The sequence below is a fragment of the Halyomorpha halys genome, unplaced genomic scaffold, assembly GCF_000696795.3.
Source record: "Halyomorpha halys isolate HHAL.00 unplaced genomic scaffold, Hhal_1.1 Scaffold532.1, whole genome shotgun sequence".
Lineage (NCBI taxonomy): Eukaryota > Metazoa > Arthropoda > Insecta > Hemiptera > Pentatomidae > Halyomorpha > Halyomorpha halys.
The window spans coordinates 386,475-393,097 of NW_027104827.1; positions in this window are offsets into that span (position 1 = coordinate 386,475).

Sequence of the window (6,623 nt, forward strand, 5' to 3'; positions counted from 1 at the left end):
ATGCTATTATTTATGATGGTTATCTTGTTTTTTTTATAACGCCCTTAGGAAGACATACAATCCAGACTGAAACATTAGCACATATAAGATACCACTGTTTCTTATAATGACTCCAATGACTGTAACGAGAATCACGTATCCTCGTATACAAAATGTACAGTCAGGGCTGACAAGATCAAAAACTTGCAAGCCAAGAGGAAACCCACTAGGCTCTCCACTAAAAGCACCCAAGAGGCCTCTCCTCTTATGCGGGCAGAATCATATACGGCCCTCCTCCACCAACCACCCTACCACCGTCTTCGGAACCGGCATGGGTTTCCAACTTCATGACAATGTTCCAGGACATGAAAACCATGTTCACTACACTCATGAGCACACTTAACCTCGTGCTTCAAAACACACTCCCAAGAATCAATGGTTAGGCATTGTTTACTTACTTATAACATAACAGGGCTCATGAAACGAAAACTTGAGGTAGAAACCCTCTTGACCTCTCGTAGGCCATCCATAGTCGCACTTACGGACACAAGACTTAGCAACTACACACAGACATACTTCCGCGGGTACACTAGTTACAGACTTGAGTCCCCCATACAGGGCGGCGTCACACTACTGGTGCGTCATGACGTATGCACGTACCGTTTTTGTATACCACCACCAACCCCAGATCGAAAACACACAAAACACCATTTTCTCAACCTATAAAGACCTGACTGCAACACTGAGGAAAACGGAAACAAGTCCACACGAAAGGACAACATTTCGTATTTCCTACTCAAACAGCTCCCCAGAGAAGCCTAAATGTTTCTCCTCAACATATCTTTCCAACGGAGTGGAAACATGCTATCGTTGTTCCACTCCTCAAGTCCAGAAAACGAGGAGCGGATCCGGTAGACTACCGGCTCCATCAGCCTCCTCAATCATATCTCAAAAATATATGAGAAGCTAGTCCTCATACACATCAGCAAACACTGTGACACACAAGACAAACCGGGTTCTCGCGTGGGGTGAGCTGCTACCACAATGTTCCCAAGCTCCAAAGCGATGCAGCAAACATCCTAAATAGGAACCTTGCCACATCCATGATCTCACTAGACTGTACACAGGCATTTGACTCTGTATCCCACTCCACACTAATCCAACAACTCAGGCTTCACCAATTCCTGGACCAGCTGGTCGACATTATTGGGTCCTATATCAGTGATCGGACTTTCTCAGTCCGGGTCAAAACTGAAATCTCCACGCCCAAGCCCGCCACTTGGGGCGTCCCCCAGGGTTCGATCCTTGCGCCAGTTTTATTCAATATATATACTGCCCACATAGTTGGGACTAAATTTCACGATGCTCAAATATCTGCATATGCTGATGACATAGCATTATACTCGGCGAGCATGAATGCAGACAAGGCCATGGCCCAACTCATCGCTAACAAACTATGAGACATAAGCATTCTCATACAAAAAACAGACGCCGCCACTTTCTCATACAAGAAAACTCCCAACAGAGCACCTAAGTTCAACGAACAGACAATACAAACCAAGAAACACCTCACATACCTAGGCATTAAACTAGAAACACATCTATCCTTCACTCCACACATACAGAAGAGAATACAAATCGTCAAATCAACATCATACCAACTTAAACACTTCATCTACTCACCAGGGGTGTCACTCAGACTCAAATCACTCATCTACAAAGTAATACTACGACCATCACTCCTCCACGGCGCACCACTACTACATTATCTCTACCCAACAGCCCTGAAATCACTGCGACAATACCAAAACAGTCCAGTACAGAAGATATGTCGAGGGACATCACTGGAAAGACGTAATATGACACACACATTCATAACGAACTACAGCTAGAAACTGTACAACAACACATCTCACGGAGACACATTAAATTCTTTCAGTCTCCCTGCTTCCTTCAATCCAGTATTCCAGTCTATCACTTCATCCCCCCTTCCTGAGAGGTAGCAGGGCAGGAAAGATTCCAAAAACCCTATCAACATCACCTCATAACTCCATCTTCTGATGCACCCCGTCCCCCTCCCCCACACTTCTCTTTCGACTTCTGACTGTTTTCTTATTATTTCACCACTATTTATTGTCTTTATTAATTAATGTTTTCTATTTTATCTTCTATGCGATACAACACGAGGAGGCCCCTCACCTCCGGATTTAAATAGCAACATTTTAGAATGGATATCTCATAAATAACAAATAAACACAACAGGTAACCTTAAAGGTGTTACCTTTGGTGAAAGGTAGTAAAAGATAATACCCAACACGAATTATATTTCTTTTTCACAGTAATTCACTTATTAATTCACTTTTCTTTTCTGTTTTAGAGGGATTGGGAAAAAAAAAAAAAAAAAAAGACTCCAACCAATTTTTTCTTATACACTTAAGATGATCTTGAAAATACTTTTTCTATAGATTATAAAATGTTTTGACAGAAAATTATGTCACGAAAAATATACATGATCATTTAACAAAATTTTAATTGAGTTCATGATCATTTTTAATCACTTTCATGAAGATCACAAAAATGATGCAGAGACTCAGGCAGTTACGTTATAAAAACTGTATGGTCCAACTTTCGTTCTAGTGAATGAATATTGTACTTGGTACTCAAGTCTATTCTAGATGAGTACATGGAGGCTATTAAAGCGAAATCTTCTAGACTGAAATGAGACCGGAAGCTCTTGACGTCTCGAGTGACTGATAGACATCTTTATTCATGAAGGGTGATGTACAGGATTTTACAGCCAAAGAAATCATGTTTCATTGTTGCCATAGACTATATCACAAAATAAAAGATTGTGATAAATTATAGTAGCAAAGGTTGACTATGATTAAAAGTTTTAATTTTTAATTTAATATATTTAATTGGCAAAATAGGGTAATTTTGGACTGACATTAGGCTGGATAGCCTGCATAAGGTTTTTTAAAATTTATATGATTCTAAAATTATATTAAGATTTCCTTGAGGATGGCGGAATGGGCCGAAACGTTGGGCTTATAAGGAAAAATAAATTTTTTTGAGACTAAACTAGAATAAAATTTATTTTATATTGACAGTAATAACCAGTCTCAAGAAAATTCAAAGATTATATATATAATTATTTAATATTTTTGTACCTTTCTTACCCAGGTTATCCTTCAATTGGTTTTCAATAACAGTAAACAACGAACGACTGAAGGAAAACCAACTGTTTATCGTAATAGAAACGCGATAGCTGGTAGATATGTAAATAAATCAATTTCTACTTTTCTCCCTTCCACATTTTCACGATTTTATGCAGAGTAATCGCCCTTTGTAGGATCAGGTTAATACAAATAAACTTCGAAAATTAGTGACATGATATTATGAGTGATGGTACCTTTTTTTCTCAAATTACACATTATTTTTATTTGTTCAAAACCAATTAGGGTTAAGCTTTAAGAATTCCACCTTCTTTCGTAGATACAAATGTGCAGAAGCACGTAAATAGTATACTTTCAAAGCATCTCATATATGAAGAACAACTTCATTAAATTTACATCATAAAATTACATAAAATCTGATTCGCTGTGACTGAGTTGCTGGGAGACCGATTATTGATGGAATAACAGAATACAAGGTTATTATAACCAATTCATATTTTGATTTCCTAAACGTCCCGGTGCCGCATCCTTTTAGTACTTAAATTCCTTTGAAGGTTCCCAGCTGCCGTGTGGCATGCAACGAAACTCTTTTTCTGCAAACAGCGATTGGAATAGATTCCTTTAATGTAGAAAATTTTACTTTAACTTTATAATATTCCAAAGACCAAATAATACATGAAAGAATATGGGATGTTAAAAGTTCTCAGTCATCTCAGATCTAAGACTTCAGTAAATGTCGAAACACGCACATTAAACATCCAACCCAAGTGTGTATGTAATTCAAAACATCCTCCCCACTTTTTTTTTAAGCAATTTTAGACTTATTGAAATACGTACTAAGCCTCTTCAAAATATCCTGTAGTTCAACTTTTAATCGGAGCTGAAATATTGGGAACGTATTTAGGGTGTAGAATATGAACTATAACTGAAAAACTGATAAATGATATGAGCATGTAATATGTTTTTTTTTAATTATTCACTTCGTTACATTAACATTAATTTAATTTCTCTAATAACATTTATATTATTTTATCAAATAGGATAATCATTGATGATGAAAAAAAATTATACTTATGTTTGTCAGAATATATGTTAGATAGTTTCATTTGTTTTTATTTTTCTTATTTTCATTCATCACTAATGTTTCAGCTCTTGGGCCATTATCAAGAAGGAACCTTTAACATACACTCTAATAACCCATGAAAAAAAAAAAATGGAATTTTAATTTCTGTACATAACAGTGAAATAAGTTAATAATAACAAAGCTCACTCATCTAACAAGAAAATTTTTTATTTATCTCTCTAAAACAGAAAATAGACTTGAATTAATAAATGTATTATATGAAAAGCACATAATTGAAATTTATTACCACCTTTTGTTACCGTGGGTACTTGAAGGTCTTATTGAAATACTTCTCTATATGTTAAGACGCTCGTTTTGTGAAAACGCTTACTATTATAATATATAGTAGTAGTAAGGGGCCTCCACGAGATGATTACAAGAACAAAAATAAGCTAAAGAATTTGGAATTCCTTTGTTCATTTTTTTACCATGCCAATCACAACAGCCCTGATGAAGACCTAGATTATAGGTTGAAACGTCGACAATCAATAAATTGTTGAAAACTATTTTTTTTAACCTTTGACCGAAGCCTTGACCATTCATTTGTCACGATTGATTCGATAAAAAAGAAAGATAGGTAGTGCAAGATTAGCGTAAAGATTTATCGAATCATATCTTCAAAGGTTACCTACATACACTTGCTAAACTGTTAAAATAATACTAGCGTAGGCAACCACCACCATTCAATGTAAAACATTTGTGATATTGGATTTTGTCCGTAATAACTAGTTTTGGATACTGCGCATCAATCCAAAATGATTCCATAGCTTTTTACGTACCCTTTGAGACCATAGTACCTGTTGAATCCCTCTAATTCTGGACCAATGTCCCAAGCCTCGGACAATAATCCGGATTAGGAGCACGAAGCCTGAGAACTCGGGCAATATTTACCGGACAGTTAGGAGAGGGAAGGGCAACTTCTATTCCGGACTGTACCTGGCCCGAAAAGAAAAGAAAAAGAAGAAACTAGACCGATAAGTGTTCCCCCACCTCGGGCCCTGGGTCGCGTGGCGCCTTCTCCCACCTCCCTCTTCTTTATAACTCCTCTGTCCCTCTCTATTTTACCATTTACATTTACATGTATCATACTATAACAAATTTGAATGCCCACAGTACTTATAAGTAATCGATGGACCGTTAATAAATTTGCTAATCGTCCTGTCAAAAGCAGCTTTATCAGCCCACACTGTAAAATTTCCGAGAAGCGCTATTCAATAACCACCACATATTTATTTAATTAATTTACTTTATGATTTATTTTGGCTTCCTATTTACAAGGCCAATGGATTTAATTATTCATCTAAGTCTAAAAAAAGATTAACTTTTCGAAAATATTTAATTTTTACTGCGTTTGGATATTGAAAGATTATTATTTAACTGTATGTGTTGATAGGAGGAAGATGGTTAGTGTGGCGGGCACGAAAAACAAAACTATTGTAGAAAAACGATAGCCTGAACTATTACTTAGTTAAAGTCAAGTTTTTAGTACTTTTATTGGCCGCTACTCCCACTATCTTCCTACAAACTTTACATAAATATCATTTTCCAGAATTATAATAATACATTTTGTTACAATATCGGGTTATCTTTATCACATTAGTTAGTGTTATATTTTACCAAAGGTTTTAAATGCCCAAATATAGAGGCTAAAATTAAAAAGTATAATATTTCCTTTATAGTTTTGCAATAGACGAAATAGTTATTAATTAAAGAAATATTTTCTATGAACCCAAAATATTTATTTTTAAAAATTCAAAAAAAAATTTAATTTTTTTAACGATTTTAAACTTTGAAATTATTTATTTGAATTATTTTTTCGTTACTTTTTGTCATATTAAAACACTTAGCGTTTTTTATAACTAACGTTGTGTTAGTTATAGATTCAATAATAAAAAGAAAAGTTTTTGTAATTTACTTTTTATTTTCAATTAAAAAATATTTTTGAAGATCCTTTTTTTTTTTGCATAGTTATTTAGAGCATTTAGGTTTTTAACTAAAGGTTTCATTAACCAATCACCCTCCACATTAAAACAAAATAGTAAGAATTTTGGTTTGCAAGAATCGGACTATAAATTGTTGTAAGTAACTAAAAAAATCAACACATCTCATGCTAATTGTTATTATTATAGTCGTGTACATGTATTGGAGGCTTATAACGTTTGTTGAAAATGAATATGTCGTATTGTGTTTTTTGTTGTATCAGTCTTGTACCGTGAGTCTAAATTATTCAGTAGTGAATATATGGACCTTGATGGGAGATCTGTTTAGAAAATATAAGCGGAGCATTATTGAAGAATGAAATCACATTTATTCATCAAAGGTAGGAATAACTCGAACAATTCAGG